We start from the raw sequence: 24034 nt of genomic DNA, 5'->3' as shown, positions 1-24034 counted from the left end.
CTGTCACTATACTCGACAATAGTAGTACAATCACTATGTCCTACATGTACGGAACCATTATTTCTGACACATAATTCGCCTTTGACTGGTAGTACTGACATAGCAGGTAAGTCTGGAGTAGAATCAGACTGAACATTCAGGACCATAAAATTCGAAGAATAATTACTCAAATTATAAACTTCATTTTCTAGATCTAACCCTGTTCTGTGGGGAAGACCTTGCTTGTCTGGAAAACATGTACTGTTCAGGAAGGACATATCAGTTGAGGATGACGTTAACGTGGACCATGCTCCACACGAACCGTTATGTGAAAATGGATAAGGAAAGAGTGGCAGAACTCCCTTCGGTGTCTGGAAAGGGGGAAGTCGACCACACACCCAACAATTAGTGGCATTGCTGGTCTGGTGTGAATAATGTAACATGCGGATAAAGGAATTATTTCGCATAGCAAGACGATAAGATAGTTCATGAGGAGGCAGATCACTAAACGTATGCTCTACTGTAGTATTAGGAGACTTATTTACATGAGAAACTGGAAAATATAAATACAATGCATAACTCGTGCAGGTAATCATAAGGCTGAGATATAACAGAAAACATAAAATAATAATGCAACTTTTAGAGTTCTCACTAACTCTCTCTCTATGGGGGTCTATTTTATACATGTCAGAAACCGGTCTAACCGTTTCACCTAGGGGAGGACTTAGACAATCAAACTGGCTGACTTATTTTACTAGACCTTAATTTTAACTTTTACTCCTGCTGCGGAGTTTTCTCTAACAGGGAGGGGTTTGTATCAATGTCTTTTGCGGGACAGTCCTTGAGATTAGTACTTTGGCAGTCTTTAAAATCCTCGGAAATGTTCTTGGAAACAGTCTTTAGTCCATAAAACTTCTTTACATGCGACAAATGTACCCAGCCCTTCCTGCCTTCCAGCTTGACAGCAGTACGGGTGGCCAGGAGGACTTGCTTGGGCTCCTTCCAGCGGGGCTCCAGCGGACTTGAACGATCAAAGTTCCTTACGAGAACCAGACTTCCGGGAACGATTTCATGCGGTGCCACCTCGGTATTGTCTGGAAATGCGGCGGCAACCTGTGAATGACAAGAGTGGAGGGCAGACATCAAGGAAGCTAGGTAATCTGTCAGCATATTACTGGAAACATCTGTAATACTTCGGGGTCTAGGTGTACCCCACATATTTGGGGGGCGGCCGAATACGACCTCGTACGGGGACAGACCTGATCTGGAATGTGCGACCATGCGCATATAAAACAGAGCGACTGGCAGAGCAACTAGCCAATCTACACCTTTTTCTTGACAGATTTTAGCAATACGTATTTTCAGGGTCTGATTATGTCTCTCTACTAGACCGGCTGCTTCAGGATGGCGTACACAATGGAACTTCCACTGGTATCCTAACAAAAGGGAAACGTGTTTCATCAATTCAGATGAGAATGGCTGGCCGTTATCAGAATATACGACCCTAGGGAGTCCATAGCGGGGGAAGAATTCACGAACCAACTGCTTGGCAGTGGTCGTGGCTGTGTAATCTGGGACTGGATATGCTTCTGTCCACCTGGACAAAGCGCATACAACTACAAGGACATACTTGAAACCTCGACATCGCTCCATCTGAATATAATCCATCTGGAGGACCTCAAAAGGGTGGTCAGGGGGCTGAAATCCACCTTGTTCCACCAGGACACTTTTACCTGGATTGAACTGGCAACATATCATACAGGTACGGACTTTCTGCTTGGCTGCAGCTCGTAAATGCTTGTTAAACCAAATATTCTGGATAGTGTCTAACATAGCTTTTTCTCCTAAATGTGCAGGACTATGTGCGGTATTGATAATGACTTGAACCATTGAGTCGGGGAGAAACCATGTGGCTCTTCCCTTCGTTACCCATCCCTGATCTGTCTGGACCCCTCCTTGTTCGGACCATTTCTTGATTTCATCGGGAGTAGCATGTAACTGGATATCTATGACATCTTGAGTGGGGTCCTTAACTGTCATACTAGTAGTCGGATCTGGAGTGTGTGTCTGTGTCGGATTAACTGACATGTCTGGAGTCTGTGCTGTAAGCTTGGCTGTTCGATCTGCTAGATCATTACCTTGGGAAATAATGTCTGTAACTTTCGTGTGTGCTTTGCATTTCATGATAGCAATAGATGTTGGTAAATGTATGGCATCTAACAGAGCTTGAATAAGGAGACCATGCTGAATCTTGGTTCCATGAGAAGTCGTGAAACCTCTCTCCTGCCAGAGCACTCCGAAGTCGTGTACAACTCCGAATGCGTAGCGTGAATCTGTGTAAATATTAACTTTCAGGTTCTTGGCGTGTATGCAGGCTTGGGTCAGAGCAACTAGCTCTGCTGCTTGAGCAGACAGGGTGTCAATACGGTGTGTTTCTATAACTTCAGTGTCAGTAGTCACTGCATACGCGGCTACTAGTTCTCCTGTACTTGTTCTCATACATGAACCATCCACATAAAGTGTCAGGTCAGGATCTGGTAATTGAATATCTGTCAGATCTTGTCTTGGCTTAGTCATAGTATTAACTACTTCCACACAGTCGTGTGTGGCATGATTCGAAATAACTGACGGTAACAGTGTAGCAGGATTTAGGACGTTGCAGCGTCTGATTTCTATGTGTGGCTGGAACAGTGTCAGTTCATAACCTGTTAAACGTGCAATTGTCAAGTGCTGAGTCTGTGTTCGGTTTAAAAGAACTTCCACAGAGTGTGGAACTTGTACTGTCAAGGAGTGACCTAATACTATGGAATCACTTTGTCTGATAGCTAGTGATGTGGCTGCAACTGACTTGAGGCACGCAGGCAGAGCCTGGGCTACTGGATCTAATGTGCTCGAAAAATAAGCACAGGGCTTGTATTGTCCTGCTTGATCTTGCGTGAGAACAGATAATGCTGTACCATCACGTTCTGTAACAAAAAGTGTAAAAGGCTTACTATAGTTCGGTGTAGCTAGAACAGGAGCTTGGCATAAAGCTTTCTTTAACTCATTGAAACTAAGTGTATGTTCAGATGTCCAAGGGAGGACAGTCGATACGGCTGCCTCCTGTGTCGTTAACTGTATCAGTGGCTTGGCTAGAAATGCATACTGAGGAATCCATTGTCTGCAATAAGAAGTAAGGCCGATAAAAGCACGTACCTCCTTCTGGGTCTTGGGCTGAGGAAGACTCGCTATTAACTGGATACGGTCTGGTGTCAACTGCCTACCCCACTTGGACAGTAAGTGGCCTAAGTAGATCACTTGCTGGACACAGAATTGAAGTTTTGAAGGGGACACCTTGTGCCCCATTTCGGCTAGGAAATATAGGACTGTAAGTGATGCTCGCTCGCAAGCACGTTCAGAACGGGCCGTGATCAGTAGATCATCGACATACTGGAGCAGGGCAGTGTCAGCTGGCATGTGAATATTGTCTAGTTGTCTCTTAAGTGCTTGACTATAAATACTAGGACTTTCTTTGAAACCTTGAGGAGCTCGTGTGAATTTATAGCTCCTTCCATTTAAACAAAATCCGAAAAGAAACTGGCTGTCTGGATGAATGGGGACACTGAAAAACGCGTTCTTGAGGTCTATGACTGTGAAAAATGAGGCTTCGGAATCAATGGCTGTCAATAGGGAAGAAATATCTGGAACAACTGGGTACTGGGGAATAATACATTTATTCAGTTCTCGAAGGTCAATCACTAATCGATATACTGGGGGTGCATTTGGATCAGTACGCTTCATGACTGGAATGATCGGAGAATTACATACATTGGAGTCAGTTTCTACAACTACTCCTTGAGCAATGAGCTCGTCAATAATTTTGGATAAGGCTGCTACAGCCTCAGGTGGTAATCTGTACTGTCTGATTCGTGGCAGGACTATACCTTGCTTGAGAGTCACACGATGAGGTGTGATCTGCATGAAACCAACATCAGTTGGACCTTGCGCCCATAGATGCTGCGGGACATTAGACAATCTCGGATCAAAATCTCGTAATACATAGTGACCCTTGAAGTCACGTAAGAACAAACGTATTCCCTCGGGGGAACAACATATGACTGCACCTAATTCTTTCAGTGTCTTAATGCCTAACAAATTTTCTGGACATGATTTCGTAAGTAATAGATCAGTAGTGCGGGACAATGGACCCACTTCTAAAGTAACTGGCTTAGATATCTCGTTTATAATAGGCTTTCCTGAAAATCCAAGGGAAACATTTCTAGAGCCTGAGAGCGGAGCCCCTGGTACTTCGGCGTGACTTATAGTGGTCCTACTTGCCCCTGTATCAATCAGAAACTTTCTGTCTTTCCCTAATACTTGACTGTGAACATAGGGACCTTCTTGATCTACAGGAATCTCGATGAGAGGCAAGCCTACCTCCCTCTCTAGGCTGTTTCATGAGTATTGTTGGTACTCTGGATACTCTGTCTGAGCATACTGGTACATCTGCTGTGTAACATGCTGTGTTGCAGCGATAGGCTGCGGTGCTGGAACTGTCTGTTGTGCATTCTGTGGCTGAGAAGTCTGTGAAACTTGTTCTTGTCTAGGCGGACGTGGTCTTTCTTTAGTCTTACCAGTGGCTATATTATGTTTCAGAACTGCACACTCGTTTATAAAATGACCTGGCTGTTTACAATAATTGCATGTCCCTTTAACGGGAGCTGCAGGATGACTTGCTTGATTCGGACCCCTCCTCTGACTGTCTTGTGGAACAGATTGTGCAACTAGTACTTTCATTTTCGTGTCTTTCATACGTCTTCTCTCGTGTTCTTGCTCTTCTCTGATTCTATTCTGGTGATACTGGAGCATCTGTAACATCTGGGACGGGGTACTAGCTTGCCATGTACTTTCGACTTTCAAAACTCGATTCTTAACTTGTGGACTTGAATTCTCGACTAGTTTAGTAACAAAAAGATGAGGGTATGACTCGCTACTCGTCTTCAATCCACTGTTTATAATAAAACATTTTTCAAATCTAGAATAAAAATCACTAGTGTCTTCATCTTGTTTCTGTTTACAGGCTGAGATTGCATCCCAGTCTTCCTTTTTAGTGGCTAACAATCTGGGCAAAACTTGTATTAACAGTTCTGGTAATTCTTTACATTTCTCTCCAAGACCGGTACCTGGTACTCGTATCTTATCTTCAGCTTCTAGAACTGCCCAATCGATCTTTTTCTCTCCCACCTCCCATTCTTTTTCCTTGAGTTTTTCGTATACCCCTGCGGGCAACAGGACCTTTAGCATTTTAATAATATCTGGATACGTATATTCTCCCATACGGAGCATGTCCTTTAACTCTCGGTGGAACCCTGCTGGATCTTTGTCGTGACAGGGGATTAATTTCTTCATCTCTAAGAGTTCCATCTTTGTAATCGGGGTGTAAACAAATACTCGTTGCATTTCACCATCTGCTGTCCTGACTGGGTGTACTTCTCGTAACGGATTCTGTCTATCTATGTAAAATGGTTTACTTTCTGGAGGTGAGACATGAACAAAAAGCGGGTTCAGAAACGTTCTATATTTATGGCGTTGTTCTAGAATGGCACTAATTAAATCAGTACCTAAACCTTTCCATCTATACTGGAGTAACTCGTTCAGAATATCATGTAACGGACCTGGATCAGAATGTTGACCCTCATACAGTGTAATGAGGTGCTGGATCATATACATACCCACCAGTCGCTGCTCGGCTGGGGGCAGTTTCAGAAACATTTGTGCCACTATTTCGTCTGGAAAAGTGGTAGAATCAGTAATCCATCGGACTGCTGATCGGGCTAGTTCTTGTTCATGCATAGTACTTAACTCACTATAACCGATTAGTGATTTCAGAATGTGATCGGTAGCTTGAAACACTTGTTCTAGAGAGCCTTGTTCTGGTGCTGGATGATGAAAGACTTTCTTGTGTTCTAGGCGTAAATGTCGGCCTGGAAATCTAGATTTGCCTACATACGCTATTCTGGCGGGATTCTCGTCCTCTATCTCTTCGGTAGGGGAGTCATTCTCTTTCTCACTTACTTGTGCTGTTTTACGTTGTTCGTGTAACCTTATTATTTCCTTACGAATTTTCTTGTACATACTCTCTATACTACTGATGGTTCTGTGCTTACCCTCGGCTATATTATCACTCCACCTTGTCAGGGTTCTCATTTCGGCCGGATCTTTGGTCGGATAATCTTGTTCCCTTATTAAACAATTAATCAGAAACTTTAATATCATGAGCTGGATCTCAGCTTTCCTTTGAGACATGGCTTCACCAATACTTTCTGGATCATCCCCTGTACGGATGAAACGATATATTCTGTCTAGATCTTCTTTCATATCTGGTAGGGTGTCCAAATACCCGGTCACCCGTCTTACACGTATGGAATATATAACCGTACTATCATCGCCTGTGACTGGATCATAGCGGCATTCAGTAAGAGCTCGTCGGATGTCTGCAACGGACTTATATTTGGGCGTACGCTGTAACGCGCGTTCATGTAACTCGACTAATGTTACACGTTGATGTGGTGGCGGGGTACCAGGAGGACCTCCTCCTGCGGCCCCTAAACTGGAATCGTCGACTGATACTCTTCGTGCTGGCAGAGTGGCTGAGGTGGCGGGAATTTGTACTACGGGCTGGACCGGGGGTACCGTAGCAGGTACTGCAACAGGTGCCCTGGTGACTGGAGGAGCAGGAATTTCATCATTTACAGGAACTGACGGAACAGGATTTGCATATTCCGGGACTGTGTCGTCCAAATAGGACGAGATAAAAATATCAGCTGCGGTCGGTTTGTGACGTAGCTTGGTCGGAACTAATGGTGGCGGAAAATTACTGGATGCCTCCGGGGTCGCTTTTGGCAAGCCCTCGGCAAGAAGAGGATACATACCCTTAATGAGGGCATTCCTCTGTCTGTCTGACTGTTCGGTTTTAACTCGTTCACCTATTTCGATTAATTCCCTTTCTTGGGCTCTTTCTATGGATTCTCTACTTAATTCTGACTTTCTGATTTCTTTTTCGGTTCTTTTATGAGATTCTTTGCGCCATAACTCGATGGCATCTTTCTGTGACTGTCTGGCTTTCTTTTTCCATAATGCTTCTTCTACTCGCATGATGCACTCGGCATCCCACGTACCTGATACGGGCCATCTATACTTTTCTTCTAACTGTTTGGTGTACTCCACCCATAAATCTAGATACAATATGGCACTTATGCCATGCTTTTGATACATAAAATGACCTGGACTGTCCCTAGGCGGGACAGGAACTGCTTCTTCTAACAGACCTTTTCTAGTTTTTAACTGACGTAGTTTGGAAAACAAAGGCATGACTGGACTGTAATCTAGACACAATACAATACACAATGAACACGATAATTACACCACTTTCATTCCACGACATTAAAATACATGAATGACATTTTAAAATAACAGTCTTGACAAAATACTACCTGGAATACTGAAAACAGAATACATGAATTTTCTCGAGAACAGAACTGACTAGAACAGAAACTAGATGCACTGCTGAAACAGTACGAAACTTACCGGTCTCATAAAGAGACGCGTCAGGACCCGCATCCACCTAAGTGGACACTTCGTGTTGGATCTGTGTACCACCAAACCCACGGACCAGAGTCAATTAGATTGACCCTGTCTAGATACTACCCCAGCAACGGTACTCACCGGGCAGCAAGAACGGAAGGCCTCGGACTGGACTGGACTGCTACGACGCCGGACGGACACACTTCGGACTTCTGTTACGGGTGGGCCTCCGGATACCTCGGACCTTGGACTCTCGGCTTGGGCTCTGGTCGGGACTCGCCGCGTTCCTCCACCGCCTCGTCTGGATGCTGGACCGCAACCTCCGTCTCCTCCGTGGGCCTGAGGGATACTTGAAGCAGAAATATCTGCACGTGGCCGGTATGGTTCCGTCACGGCTGCAGAGGATCAGGGGGCCTGCGTGGCTTCTCCGGCGCGTGGGGAAAGGGCAAGTCCCTGTTCGGGCGCCATTATGTGGTATATAAATAAATAATACCGGATCTATTTTTGACTGGATATAGTAATAACAGATAGCTCAATAAATAAGAGTCAAGATTCGAGGTAGTAGGAGTTTGCAGGTTTAATACAGCATAAGGACAGGAACAGGACAACCTGCAAAGGAATAGGATGGCAGCGCTGCCGGGGGCAGGATCGGAGTCGGCGTAACATTTAATAACAGTGCACAAGTATATATACTAAAACAATTGCATTACAGTACATACAATAGGCGGAGCAGTGGGTGTGGTCAATAGCAGTCGCGAAAGATAAGGGTGAAAGTAGGTGTAACAAGAGGCGTGAACATAGACATGTGATGTAAACGTAACAGAATATGTCATAAAATGGGGCGGAAACATGGAGGGGGCTACCTAAGGAGCTGGAACCTCTAACCTAGTGGTGCGCGCAAACTGACAATGACGTGTTACTAGGAGAAGCTGGGGGCTATGACTTCTGCGCTAGGAGCAGAGACTGAAGTCTGGAGAGTCAGGGCGACATGTACCTAAACACTATCTAGTATCTGATGTTTAGAGAACATGTTGATAGAATCCAGAAGTTATCGGGTAAAGGCTAACAGACTCTAAGACTGGTGCATGCATTATTCTACATGTAGTGCGTGTTGAAGAATATGAAATGACCATTAATACAGTATTTCTCTTACATGGAGATGTAAAGGCTAGACCATGACGGAAACTATTGATGCGATTCAGTAGCTTAGGAATGCAGAGAAGGAGAGCTGGACTGATAACTAGAATCATAACATACTCTTGGCAGACTGGAGGCAGAGCCAGGACGAGCCGGGCACTGTGAGGCAGGAAGTAAGTGAAGGGTCAGGGATACAGGTGGGGGCTGTATCGCTCCTCAGCGAGGGCTCAGGAGACAGGAGCTGAATCTGGTGTCCGGGCCCTTTTGAGGCCTAAAAACGGAGACTTTTCAATGAAATAACGTGCACACTGAGAAACGTGGCAACGTAACCTTACATAGGCCTGATACTCGTAGCTTTCACGAGAACTGGAAACTGGCATACTAGAGATGGACACAACTGTAATTGCGTCTTTAATCAAACATGGGGGATACATATGCATATTAATCATGCATATGCAACATAAGATGGGGAACACGTAGGGACACAGAACATGGCAAAATTTACTTTTCCACAGGCCAATGAACTGCGAGAACTGTGTATAGAGCGAATAACACTGAACCACATCGACCATGATGCAAAGAGGTAATTCAGCTGTGACGTGTCAGCAGTGTGCTCCAACCCCTTTTTTGACTGTTTAAAATGGCTCTCGTGAGCCGCGAGCTGACGAGCTCAGGGGCACTTGCATGCTGAGAGTGGTACTATTCCTGAGGAAATTGCGGCAGCACGTCTAGCGACCTATGAATATTTTCCCTACTGATGAAAGAGGAATCTAGAAACACGTGTCTAGGGATACGCTTGAAGAGAATACTGGCACTGGCCAATGAACTGCGAGAACTGTGTATAGAGCGAATAACACTGAACCACATCGACCATGATGCAAAGGGGTAATTCAGAATTCAGCTGTGACGTGTCAGCGGTGTGCTCCAACCCCTTTTTTGACTGTTTAAAATGGCTCTCGTGAGCCGCGAGCTGACGAGCTCAGGGGCACCTGCATGCTGAGAGTGGTACTATCCTTGACGAAATTGTGGCAGCACGTCTAGCGACCTATGAATATTTTCCCTGCTGGTGAAAGAGGAATCTATAAACAGGTGTCTAGGGATACGCTTGAAGAGAATACTGGCACTGGCCAATAAACTGCGAGAACTGTGTATAGAGCGAATAACACTGAACCACATCGACCATGATCCAAAGAGGTAATTCAGCTGTGACGTGTCAGCGGTGTGCTCCAACCCCTTTTTTGACTGTTTAAAATGGCTCCTGTGAGCCGCGAGCTGACGAGCTCAGGGGCACCTGCATGCTGAGAGTGGTACTATTCCTGAGGAAATTGCGGCAGCACGTCTAGCGACCTATGAATATTTTCCCTACTGATGAAAGAGGAATCTAGAAACACGTGTCTAGGGATACGCTTGAAGAGCATACTGGCACTGGCCAATGAACTGCGAGAACTGTGTATAGAGCGAATAACACTGAACCACATCGACCATGATGCAAAGAGGTAATTCAGCTGTGACGTGTCAGCGGTGTGCTCCAACCCCTTTTTTGACTGTTTAAAATGGCTCTCGTGAGCCGCGAGCTGACGAGCTCAGGGGCACTTGCATGCTGAGAGTGGTACTATTCCTGAGGAAATTGCGGCAGCACGTCTAGCGACCTATGAATATTTTCCCTACTGATGAAAGAGGAATCTAAAAACACGTGTCTAGGGATACGCTTGAAGAGAATACTGGCACTGGCCAATGAACTGCGAGAACTGTGTATAGAGCGAATAACACTGAACCACATCGACCATGATGCAAAGGGGTAATTCAGAATTCAGCTGTGACGTGTCAGCGGTGTGCTCCAACCCCTTTTTTGACTGTTTAAAATGGCTCTCGTGAGCCGCGAGCTGACGAGCTCAGGGGCACCTGCATGCTGAGAGTGGTACTATCCTTGACGAAATTGTGGCAGCACGTCTAGCGACCTATGAATATTTTCCCTACTGGTGAAAGAGGAATCTATAAACAGGTGTCTAGGGATACGCTTGAAGAGAATACTGGCACTGGCCAATAAACTGCGAGAACTGTGTATAGAGCGAATAACACTGAACCACATCGACCATGATCCAAAGAGGTAATTCAGCTGTGACGTGTCAGCGGTGTGCTCCAACCCCTTTTTTGACTGTTTAAAATGGCTCCTGTGAGCCGCGAGCTGACGAGCTCAGGGGCACCTGCATGCTGAGAGTGGTACTATTCCTGAGGAAATTGCGGCAGCACGTCTAGCGACCTATGAATATTTTCCCTACTGATGAAAGAGGAATCTAGAAACATGTGTCTAGGGATACGCTTGAAGAGAATACTGGCACTGGCCAAGAAACTGCGAGAACTGTGTAGAGAGCGAATAACACTGAACCACATCGACCATGATCCAAAGAGGTAATTCAGCTGTGACGTGTCAGCGGTGTGCTCCAACCCCTTTTTTGACTGTTTAAAATGGCTCCTGTGAGCCGCGAGCTGACGAGCTCAGGGGCACCTGCATGCTGAGAGTGGTACTATTCCTGAGGAAATTGCGGCAGCACGTCTAGCGACCTATGAATATTTTCCCTACTGATGAAAGAGGAATCTAGAAACACGTGTCTAGGGATACGCTTGAAGAGCATACTGGCACTGGCCAATGAACTGCGAGAACTGTGTATAGAGCGAATAACACTGAACCACATCGACCATGATGCAAAGAGGTAATTCAGCTGTGACGTGTCAGCGGTGTGCTCCAACCCCTTTTTTGACTGTTTAAAATGGCTCTCGTGAGCCGCGAGCTGACGAGCTCAGGGGCACTTGCATGCTGAGAGTGGTACTATTCCTGAGGAAATTGCGGCAGCACGTCTAGCGACCTATGAATATTTTCCCTACTGATGAAAGAGGAATCTAAAAACACGTGTCTAGGGATACGCTTGAAGAGAATACTGGCACTGGCCAATGAACTGCGAGAACTGTGTATAGAGCGAATAACACTGAACCACATCGACCATGATGCAAAGGGGTAATTCAGCTGTGACGTGTCAGCGGTGTGCTCCAACCCATTTTTTGACTGTTTAAAATGGCTCTCGTGAGCCGCGAGCTGACGAGCTCAGGGGCACCTGCATGCTGAGAGTGGTACTATCCTTGACGAAATTGTGGCAGCACGTCTAGCGACCTATGAATATTTTCCCTACTGGTGAAAGAGGAATCTATAAACAGGTGTCTAGGGATACGCTTGAAGAGAATACTGGCACTGGCCAATAAACTGCGAGAACTGTGTATAGAGCGAATAAAACTGAACCATATCGACCATGATCCAAAGAGGTAATTCAGCTGTGACGTGTCAGCGGTGTGCTCCAACCCCTTTTTTGACTGTTTAAAATGGCTCCAGTGAGCCGCGAGCTGACGAGCTCAGGGGCACCTGCATGCTGAGAGTGGTACTATTCCTGAGGAAATTGCGGCAGCACGTCTAGCGACCTATGAATATTTTCCCTACTGATGAAAGAGGAATCTAGAAACACGAGTCTAGAGATACGCTTGAAGAGCATACTGGCACTGGCCAATGAACTGCGAGAACTGTGTATAGAGCGAATAACACGGAACCACATCGACCATGATGCAAAGAGGTAATTCAGCTGTGACCTGTCAGCGGTGTGCTCCAACCCCTTTTTTGACTGTTTAAAATGGCTCTCGTGAGCCGCGAGCTGACGAGCTCAGGGGCACTTGCATGCTGAGAGTGGTACTATTCCTGAGGAAATTGCGGCAGCACGTCTAGCGACCTATGAATATTTTCCCTACTGATGAAAGAGGAATCTAGAAACACGTGTCTAGGGATACGCTTGAAGAGAATACTGGCACTGGCCAATGAACTGCGAGAACTGTGTATAGAGCGAATAACACTGAACCACATCGACCATGATGCAAAGGGTTAATTCAGCTGTGACGTGTCAGCGGTGTGCTCCAACCCCTTTTTTGACTGTTTAAAATGGCTCTCGTGAGCCGCGAGCTGACGAGCTCAGGGGCACCTGCATGCTGAGAGTGGTACTATCCTTGACAAAATTGTGGCAGCACGTCTAGCGACCTATGAATATTTTCCCTACTGGTGAAAGAGGAATCTATAAACAGGTGTCTAGGGATTTGCTTGAAGAGAATACTGGCACTGGCCAATAAACTGCGAGAACTGTGTATAGAGCGAATAACACTGAACCACATCGACCATGATCCAAAGAGGTAATTCAGCTGTGACGTGTCAGCGGTGTGCTCCAACCCCTTTTTTGACTGTTTAAAATGGCTCCTGTGAGCCGCGAGCTGACGAGCTCAGGGGCACCTGCATGCTGAGAGTGGTACCATTCCTGAGGAAATTGCGGCAGCACGTCTAGCGACCTATGAATATTTTCCCTACTGATGAAAGAGGAATCTAGAAACATGTGTCTAGGGATACGCTTGAAGAGAATACTGGCACTGGCCAATAAACTGCGAGAACTGTGTATAGAGCGAATAACACTGAACCACATCGACCATGATCCAAAGAGGTAATTCAGCTGTGACGTGTCAGCGGTGTGCTCCAACCCCTTTTTTGACTGTTTAAAATGGCTCCTGTGAGCCGCGAGCTGACGAGCTCAGGGGCACCTGCATGCTGAGAGTGGTACTATTCCTGAGGAAATTGCGGCAGCACGTCTAGCGACCTATGAATATTTTCCCTACTGATGAAAGAGGAATCTAGAAACACGTATCTAGGGATATGCTTGAAGAGCATACTGGCACTGGCCAATGAACTGCGAGAACTGTGTATAGAGCGAATAACACTGAACCACATCGACCATGATGCAAAGAGGTAATTCAGCTGTGACGTGTCAGCGGTGTGCTCCAACCCCTTTTTTGACTGTTTAAAATGGCTCTCGTGAGCCGCGAGCTGACGAGCTCAGGGGCACTTGCATGCTGAGAGTGGTACTATTCCTGAGGAAATTGCGGCAGCACGTCTAGCGACCTATGAATATTTTCCCTACTGATGAAAGAGGAATCTAGAAACACGTGTCTAGGGATACGCTTGAAGAGAATACTGGCACTGGCCAATGAACTGCGAGAACTGTGTATAGAGCGAATAACACTGAACCACATCGACCATGATGCAAAGGGGTAATTCAGCTGTGACGTGTCAGCGGTGTGCTCCAACCCCTTTTTTGTATGTTTAAAATGGCTCTCGTGAGCCGCGAGCTGACGAGCTCAGGGGCACCTGCATGCTGAGAGTGGTACTATCCTTGACGAAATTGTGGCAGCACGTCTAGCGACCTATGAATATTTTCCCTACTGGTGAAAGAGGAATCTCTAAACAGGTGTCTAGGGATACGCTTGAAGAGAATACTGGCACTGGCCAATAAACTGCGAGAACTGTGTATAGAGCGAATAACACTGAACCACATCGACCATGATCCAAAGAGGTAATTCAGCTGTGACGTGACAGCGGTGTGCTCCAACCCCTTTTTTGACTGTTTAAAATGGCTCCTGTGAGCCGCGAGCTGACGAGCTCAGGGGCACCTGCATGCTGAGAGTGGTACTATTCCTGAGGAAATTGCGGCAGCACGTCTAGCGACCTATGAATATTTTCCCTACTGATGAAAGAGGAATCTAGAAACACGTGTCTAGGGATACGCTTGAAGAGCATACTGGCACTGGCCAATGAACTGCGAGAACTGTGTATAGAGCGAATAACACTGAACCACATCGACCATGATGCAAAGAGGTAATTCAGCTGTGACGTGTCAGCGGTGTGCTCCAACCCCTTTTTTGACTGTTTAAAATGGCTCTCGTGAGCCGCGAGCTGACGAGCTCAGGGGCACTTGCATGCTGAGAGTGGTACTATTCCTGAGGAAATTGCGGCAGCATGTCTAGCGACCTATGAATATTTTCCCTACTGATGAAAGAGGAATCTAGAAACACGTGTCTAGGGATACGCTTGAAGAGAATACTGGCACTGGCCAATGAACTGCGAGAACTGTGTATAGAGCGAATAACACTGAACCACATCGACCATGATGCAAAGGGGTAATTCAGCTGTGACGTGTCAGCGGTGTGCTCCAACCCCTTTTTTGACTGTTTAAAATGGCTCTCGTGAGCCGCGAGCTGACGAGCTCAGGGGCACCTGCATGCTGAGAGTGGTACTATCCTTGACAAAATTGTGGCAGCACGTCTAGCGACCTATGAATATTTTCCCTACTGGTGAAAGAGGAATCTATAAACAGGTGTCTAGGGATTTGCTTGAAGAGAATACTGGCACTGGCCAATAAACTGCGAGAACTGTGTATAGAGCGAATAACACTGAACCACATCGACCATGATCCAAAGAGGTAATTCAGCTGTGACGTGTCAGCGGTGTGCTCCAACCCCTTTTTTGACTGTTTAAAATGGCTCCTGTGAGCCGCGAGCTGACGAGCTCAGGGGCACCTGCATGCTGAGAGTGGTACTATTCCTGAGGAAATTGCGGCAGCACGTCTAGCGACCTATGAATATTTTCCCTACTTATGAAAGAGGAATCTAGAAACATGTGTCTAGGGATACGCTTGAAGAGAATACTGGCACTGGCCAATAAACTGCGAGAACTGTGTATAGAGCGAATAACACTGAACCACATCGACCATGATCCAAAGAGGTAATTCAGCTGTGACGTGTCAGCGGTGTGCTCCAACCCCTTTTTTGACTGTTTAAAATGGCTCCTGTGAGCCGCGAGCTGACGAGCTCAGGGGCACCTGCATGCTGAGAGTGGTACTATTCCTGAGGAAATTGCGGCAGCACGTCTAGCGACCTATGAATATTTTCCCTACTGATGAAAGAGGAATCTAGAAACACGTGTCTAGGGATACGCTTGAAGAGCATACTGGCACTGGCCAATGAACTGCGAGAACTGTGTATAGAGCGAATAACACTGAACCACATCGACCATGATGCAAAGAGGTAATTCAGCTGTGACGTGTCAGCGGTGTGCTCCAACCCCTTTTTTGACTGTTTAAAATGGCTCTCGTGAGCCGCGAGCTGACGAGCTCAGGGGCACTTGCATGCTGAGAGTGGTACTATTCCTGAGGAAATTGCGGCAGCACGTCTAGCGACCTATGAATATTTTCCCTACTGATGAAAGAGGAATCTAGAAACACGTGTCTAGGGATACGCTTGAAGAGAATACTGGCACTGGCCAATGAACTGCGAGAACTGTGTATAGAGCGAATAACACTGAACCACATCGACCATGATGCAAAGCGGTAATTCAGCTGTGACGTGTCAGCGGTGTGCTCCAACCCCTTTTTTGTATGTTTAAAATGGCTCTCGTGAGCCGCGAGCTGACGAGCTCAGGGGCACCTGCATGCTGAGAGTGGTACTATCCTTGACGAAATTGTGGCAGCACGTCTAGCGACCTATGAATATTTTCCCTACTGGTGAAAGAGGAATCTATAAACAGGTGTCTAGGGATACGCTTGAAGAGAATACTGGCACTGGCCAATAAACTGCGAGAACTGTGTATAGAGCGAATAACACTGAACCACATCGACCATGATCCAAAGAGGTAATTCAGCTGTGACGTGTCAGCGGTGTGCTCCAACCCCTTTTTTGACTGTTTAAAATGGCTCCTGTGAGCCGCGAGCTGACGAGCTCAGGGGCACCTGCATGCTGAGAGTGGTACTATTCCTGAGGAAATTGCGGCAGCACGTCTAGCGACCTATGAATATTTTCCCTACTGATGAAAGAGGAATCTAGAAACACGTGTCTAGGGATACGCTTGAAGAGCATACTGGCACTGGCCAATGAACTGCGAGAACTGTGTATAGAGCGAATAACACTGAACCACATCGACCATGATGCAAAGCGGTAATTCAGCTGTGACGTGTCAGCGGTGTGCTCCAACCCCTTTTTTGTCTGTTTAAAATGGCTCTCGTGAGCCGCGAGCTGACGAGCTCAGGGGCACCTGCATGCTGAGAGTGGTACTATCCTTGACGAAATTGTGGCAGCACGTCTAGCGACCTATGAATATTTTCCCTACTGGTGAAAGAGGAATCTATAAACAGGTGTCTAGGGATACGCTTGAAGAGAATACTGGCACTGGCCAATAAACTGCGAGAACTGTGTATAGAGCGAATAACACTGAACCACATCGACCATGATCCAAAGAGGTAATTCAGCTGTGACGTGTCAGCGGTGTGCTCCAACCCCTTTTTTGACTGTTTAAAATGGCTCCTGTGAGCCGCGAGCTCACGAGCTCAGGGGCACCTGCATGCTGAGAGTGGTACTATTCCTGAGGAAATTGCGGCAGCACGTCTAGCGACCTATGAATATTTTCCCTACTGATGAAAGAGGAATCTAGAAACACGTGTCTAGGGATACGCTTGAAGAGCATACTGGCACTGGCCAATGAACTGCGAGAACTGTGTATAGAGCGAATAACACTGAACCACATCGACCATGATGCAAAGAGGTAATTCAGCTGTGACGTGTCAGCGGTGTGCTCCAACCCCTTTTTTGACTGTTTAAAATGGCTCTCGTGAGCCGCGAGCTGACGAGCTCAGGGGCACTTGCATGCTGAGAGTGGTACTATTCCTGAGGAAATTGCGGCAGCACGTCTAGCGACCTATGAATATTTTCCCTACTGATGAAAGAGGAATCTAGAAACACGTGTCTAGGGATACGCTTGAAGAGAATACTGGCACTGGCCAATGAACTGCGAGAACTGTGTATAGAGCGAATAACACTGAACCACATCGACCATGATGCAAAGAGGTAATTCAGCTGTGATGTGTCAGCGGTGTGCTCCAACCCCTTTTTTGACAATCTAGGTAATAGAACCTGGTGAAAGCCAGACAAGGCACCCCATCCTGGATTTCCCTGGGTGTCTAGTTTTTAAAACTGTATAGGTTTACTAGGTTTTCTTAGGTGCCGGCAGAGATAGGGTTCAAAATCTACAGCTTGTTACTTTGCAAAAAAAAGGTTCAGTTTTCACTATGAAAATGTGGTGTGCCCACGTTACGGTTTGGGCCATCTCCTGTCGCAAGCACTACATCTACCCACACAAGTGAGGTACCATTTGTATCTGTAGACTTAGCAGAACACACAATTGTAAAGCAACTGTAATTACCTATTGGCTTTCAATGCATTTCTGCCTTCCAATTGTGTAAAAAAAAAGTCACTTTGAAAAATGACCTATAATTCTCATGGGTACTCACAATTTCGGAGATGTGCAAATAGCTTCTGTTTATAAACTCTCTATTTTGTTCCCATTTCAGAAATACACAGGTGACTTTCATACCCATTTTTCCCTGTTGATATTTTCCCAAATGAATTGCTATGTACCCGGTACACAATAAAAAAATTGCAAGATGCTGCTCGGTTATTTGCTCTGGGTTCCTCTGGGTCTTGGTGAACCTCCAAATCCTATATATCCCCACAACCAGAAGGGGGTAGCAGCTGTAACTGTATGTTGCTTTTAAACATCTGTTTCATTTAGTAGAAGTTACAGGTAAAAATGTTGGCACAATTGGCTGTTTTTTAAAAATCATTTTAAATGTGTTCTATTTTCAACTGTTAGTTTCTATACATAAACCTTGAAGGATCGACACAAATGACCCCTTGCTGAATGTTTTCTACTTTTCAGAAATGTATATCTTTCTAGGATCCATCATTGCTTTCATACCCCTTTTTACCATTGACTAAATTTTTACCATTTACTAAAAGGAGGTCGAAAGGACAAAAAAATATCAAAAATAGGCTATGTCACAGAAAAATGCCAAAACTGTGTAAAAATGTTTGGTTTTCTGACAAAAATCTGCGTGTCCCTGAAAGCTGGGAAGATGGTGATTTCAGCACCACAACTCATTTGTTGTTACTGTTTACAGGGAAAACCCACACACATATGTAGGCCTTTTTTCCCCCAAAAAACAAAATTTAGCTGTATTTTGGCTAATTTTTGGGTCCCCTCCAGGGGACTCAACAAACCCTGGGTACCTTTAAAATTCCCATAATGTACGAAGAAAAGGACACAAATTTGGCATGGATACCTTATGTGGTAAAAAATGTTACAGGGACCTAAGTGCAAACTACCCCAAATAGCCAATAAAAGGCTGAGCAAACGGGGTGGGGGGGTACGGGGGAGGGTGTGAAGGCCTAGCAGTCAAGATTTATTTTATACCCAAGGCCCACTTTAAGGTAAGAGAAGGTTTTGGAGGATTTCACCCCCAAAGCTGCTTGGCATTTCCTGCCTTCCTGCCCTGGCTCCAGCTTGTCTGGGCTCAAAAAAGACTAGTGTCAAACCCTCAGGCTCAGACAGAGCCTTTGTGATGTTGAAGTGTGGTAGGTAATAATGTGGTTGAGAAGCGCACACTCTTATTCAGTTCAGTTCATATGACTTTATTTTCGAAATATTTCATCATAAAAGACAAGCGAAAACACACAATACACATCCTAAAACAACATCATTCTACTAAAAGCAATACAAGGCCCTAAAATACATAACAAATTTCATCACACAAGGGACTAAAAAGGATGCAGAAACATTTTGTGGGGAAATAAATATGATGGTTAAAACTAGATTAAATAACATTTGAAAGACGTATACAAAGTTAAAATTACTAATCTTAATAGTTCATCATTTTAATTTAAGAATTGAGGTTCCTCGCTCTGATTATCCACATCTAGCCTAGAAACTTAGCTACTCCCACTGACACAGGCTCTGCGGTGTTGGTCAACAGAAACCGTAGCGCCTCCCTACTCTCTCTAGTACCCAGCCTGATACAGATTGGCTTTAACCATTTCCGACTTGGCACCTGGTAAGCGGGGCAAGCGAATAAAACATGACCTATTGTTTCCTGTCTCTCAATACACCAGGGGCAGGACTCACCAGACTGTCCGCTCCATTTACTTGTAAATGATCTCAAAGGTAATGGCCCGACCCTAAACTGGTGGTACAATTTTCTGTCCAGACTCTTGAGGATTACATCCCAATAATCTTCTAGTAAGGGATCGATTTTTTGGGCCAAAAACCTACCAGTCAGGGAACCAGATACTGACTGAACTACTAGTTGAGATTTTATGGTCGCCCAGTATAATTCTTTAAATTCTTTTTTGGAAGGAAAAGTGTTTGACCCTGGAAACAACCATAGCTGACTCAGACCCATCTTCTCCAATAGAGATTTCACTGTTCGGAACCCTGGAATATTGCCAGAGCCAATAATTGATCTTAGGTCTGAGATTCCATTAGCAAAAAGGGCAAGTTCCGGTGTTGACCAAATGCGCCGCCAAACGGCTATCATCCTAAACCGAGCTACATCGTCGATTGCATTACAACCCAGATCGAGTAGCAAAGGTTTCATCGGAGTTGATTTTGGTAGCCCAACCAGGTTGCGAAGAAACTTGTTTTCAATTCTTGCCAAAGACGAGAGATCAGAAAAACCCCAAAGATCTGCCCCGTACAATATAGAGGAGCATATTTTTGCATTATAAATTTTAAGTGCAGGTGCTATCCTCTTGGTAAGGGAGGTGCTTTGCTCCTTGATTAAGCACCCCGTTAATTGGGCAAGTTTTAGGCAGAGTGCATCAAGCTGTGGTTTCCATCTGAGCTTATTTCCTAAAATAACCCCTAAATAGGTCATAGCCTCAACTTGCTCCAACTCGGTATCATTCATTCTGACGTGCCCCATCTGTAGCTTATCTTTGGTAAAGACCATGAATTTGGTCTTACTTACGTTTACCACAAGGTCATTCAGCCCACAAATTCCTCAAACTTTTTGACTGCCAGTTGTAAACCCTTCTGGGTCTTTGACAGGATAAGAGTATCATCTGCAAAGATGAGGAGGGGAAATTTGAAGCCACCCAGGAAGGGGGCATCAGTTGGAGTATCATCAAAATGCTGTACGACTCGATTTATGAATAGCAAAAACAGGGTTGGTGCCAAAACACACCCTTGGCGGACTCCGCGAGTCACTGGAAATTGCGCAGAGACCTGCCCCTGCAAACCCCACCTTACCTGCGCAAAATTATCTTCATGAAATCTGATGACCAGATCCAGAAGGTCGTGTGGCATACCCATTTGTCCTAGTGCAGCCCATAATTTTTCTCTGTGGACAAGATCGAAGGCTGATTTAAGGTCAACAAAAGCTGCGAATATTGTCCCACCCCCCAATAACACCACCTTCCAAAATATCATAATAAATCTGAAAACCTGATATATAGTGCTTATACTTGATCTAAAACCTGCCTGCATGGGGGACAAAATGTTCTCATCAGTCATCCAGTCCTGAATCTTGGCCAACACCATCCTGGCTATGATTTTTTGCAGCGCATCTATAAGGCTGATGGGCCGATAGTTCCCCGGGGCTGAACGATCCCCCTTTTTGAAAATAGGCAGGATTTCAGCCCCTTTCCAGGACTCCGGTATATTTGCTCCTTGAGCTATGGCATTTGCTAAGATGGTAATATACGGTACCCAGTTTAGCTGGTCATATTTAAATAATTCGGCTGGTATACAATCCCTGCCTGGAGCTTTGCCAGCTTGGACCTGTCCTAGTGCCATCTCAGCATCTTTATTGGTAAACACTAAAGAATTACTATGTGGAGGTAGTAACCGGGGGAGGGCAACTGACATACCACCAGTTGCCAAGTCAGGAGCTCTAAATTGGGAAGCGAAATGTACAACCCAATCCTCCGCCGAAACAAAGTTCGCCGGGACTTGGGAGTCCACACACCCCCCACCTCAGAACTTGCCAAAACTTGGCTTGGTTGTTAGATCTAACCGCCTCATATAAGTCTTGCCAGCGACTGTCTTCCCAATCCCTCTGGGCCACCCGTTGTGCCTTCTTATATGCATGCCTGGCCAGCTTAATTTCTTGTCTCTCTCTTGACTTAATAGCTTTAACCAAAGTACTATGAGCCTGACGGCAAAATTTGATATACCATTTACTTGCAGGTTTAGGCATGGAGAGTTTCCCCGGAATCAAGGCTTTGGTAAAGAAAACTTTCTTGTTTTGAAAAAGCTGATCATGCAAAGGGCCTATATGTATGGCAATGTCTGATGCACTACCCAGAGCCTTAATAGCAGTCAGAGTTGATGAGACTTCGGCTGTTACCCTTTGTAAAATAACCGGGTCATCTATAACCCTGCCCCACCGAACCCTTCTTGTATCATTTGTTAAGAGGGCCTCAGCTGTAATGCACTCCCTAGCTCTAGGGCATCCTATCTTACTGCCCAACTTTAAGCTTAAAGCCAGAGGGTTGTGGTCACTCATTGGGCGATCCAAGACCTGCATATCGTCCATGAGCGACCAGTACTCGATTCTAATACGAAAATTGTCAATACGGCTTGTACTGGTGCCATTATCAAAGGTTACTCGCCCTACCTTGTCTGAACCGGAATGACCATTCACACCTCTCAAGCCCCACTCAAGGCAAAACCCTGTCCACTGTAGTGCCGCATCAGTTCCCTTTTTAATTATATCAAGTTCTAAGTGTGGAACTTCCCAAATAACATCTTCTTCCGCATAAATGTCTTCACCGTCCCGCAGTAAAGGTTCGAAGGTGCAATTAAGATCACCACCTATGACTACGAATGTATCCCTCCCAATATTATTTAGGAGGAGGTCCAAATCGTCAATGATTCCTGGGCTCCACCTGTCAGGCGATGCTCACGAGGTTCCTGTTGTTTCTTCTTGGCGATGGAATCTCCCAAGTCCCTAGTGAGTCAACCAGTTAGCAAGAATGTTTTTTAACTTGACCAAGCTGAGTGACCCCCAAGGGAAAGGGGAATTGGACAGAGAAAACAAGAAAAAACACCGGATCTCTTCTTGAGATATCAGCAAGGTTTTCTCTCTTGAAGTGTTCTGGGCTTCTTTATTCAAAGAGACTTTGTTTGCTGAATAAACATACAATTATAACAAGAAAATCAAGAATAGATTCTTCTGTCTATATCAATGAAATTCATTACTCCTCAGCATTAATCCTCTTGTACATACCAAATTAACTAGAAGCCCTTGTTAACACTTCTACAATGCCAGGTGCTTGTTAGTTTTCAACCTTCAAGATAAATGCCAAAAACAACACTAGTTAAAAAAGACACTCAGCTTAAATGCACAAAATATCTTACAACTCTAATCGTCTATTAGTGGTTAGTTACGGGTTAAAGAAATATCACACCACTCATTAGCCCTACCTTGCAATTGTATGATGACTTTTCCAAAGGGGTTTCTGTTTTAAAACAAGAGAAAAGAAAAAAGAAACAAAAGAACATGGAAATTTCCTAATTCTCGGAATCTCTCGAGATGCTGTGAGTTTACAATGGTATCAAATAATTGCCTGCTATCAGCAACTGCATTCACAAACCCTCATGCAGTTATTTACAAACAATAGCGCAATATTGTCTAATCATACTGCACTAGATTCCTTTAAGCAGTTTCTGTTACTACTTGCACAGTTTACCAATGTTTGTTTCTTTCTCAAAGTCTTTTACTGTTTTCCAATACTTGTTTTTCCAAATCAAACTCTGTCTCTAGTGAATTGCCAATGTTCGATAAACACAAGTCTCTCAAAAGGGTATAAATTGTCTTTACCAAGGTTTGATGGCTTCAGAGTTAGTGACGCGACCTTACTGTTATTCCAGGAAGCTGTTGTCCGACTGAGGAGCCAACCAGGAAGCTGTTGTTCGACTGAGGAGCCAACCGGAAGTCAGGCCAAAGACGCGATGCCAGGAAGAACGCTGGAAACCTGACCGGAGGTGCTGGAATACGGAGGAGATGACCGGAGAAGAAGAGGGCAGGTAAGGAGTTTAGCTTTCAGGAGGGATTACCAGGAATGGGTTGCAGGAGGAGGGCGGGGAAGCCAGAAGCCGAAGTCCGATGGGTTCAGGAGCTGCTGCCAGGAACACTCGTGAAGACGCTGATAAACAGGAAGCGAAGCGTCTCCGAGTTTGCTAGCAGGGTTTTTATGGCTTTCTAGAATCAGGGCGTTGGTTGCTTTTCATGTGTCAGCGGAGAACGTTATTAAAATTAGTTCAACGTGCAGAGCTACACCATGGAGGGAAATCGATGCAGGCTATAGGAACAAACAAGCATTGACACAAACAAGGCTAATCTTTACTGTTGACCTTAAAAGAAAGACATGAAACTTCTCTAGCCCACAGCTGCGTGTAATTTCATGACAGTCCCCCCCCCAAAGGTCGTCATACAGATCGTGGTTTTTGTGGATGTAACGCATGAAACAAACAAACTAATCTGGGGGCGTGTACATTAGTTTCTGGTTCCCATGACCTTTCAGAGAAATCATAACCCTTCCATGCAATCAAATAAAACAAGCGACCTCGAATACGTTTAGCATCCACTATTTTTTCCACTTCGTATTCAAC

Source organism: Lissotriton helveticus, chromosome 5_1 (genome assembly GCF_964261635.1).
Source record: "Lissotriton helveticus chromosome 5_1, aLisHel1.1, whole genome shotgun sequence".
NCBI lineage: Eukaryota > Metazoa > Chordata > Amphibia > Caudata > Salamandridae > Lissotriton > Lissotriton helveticus.
Note: the sequence above shows the minus strand (reverse complement) of the source record.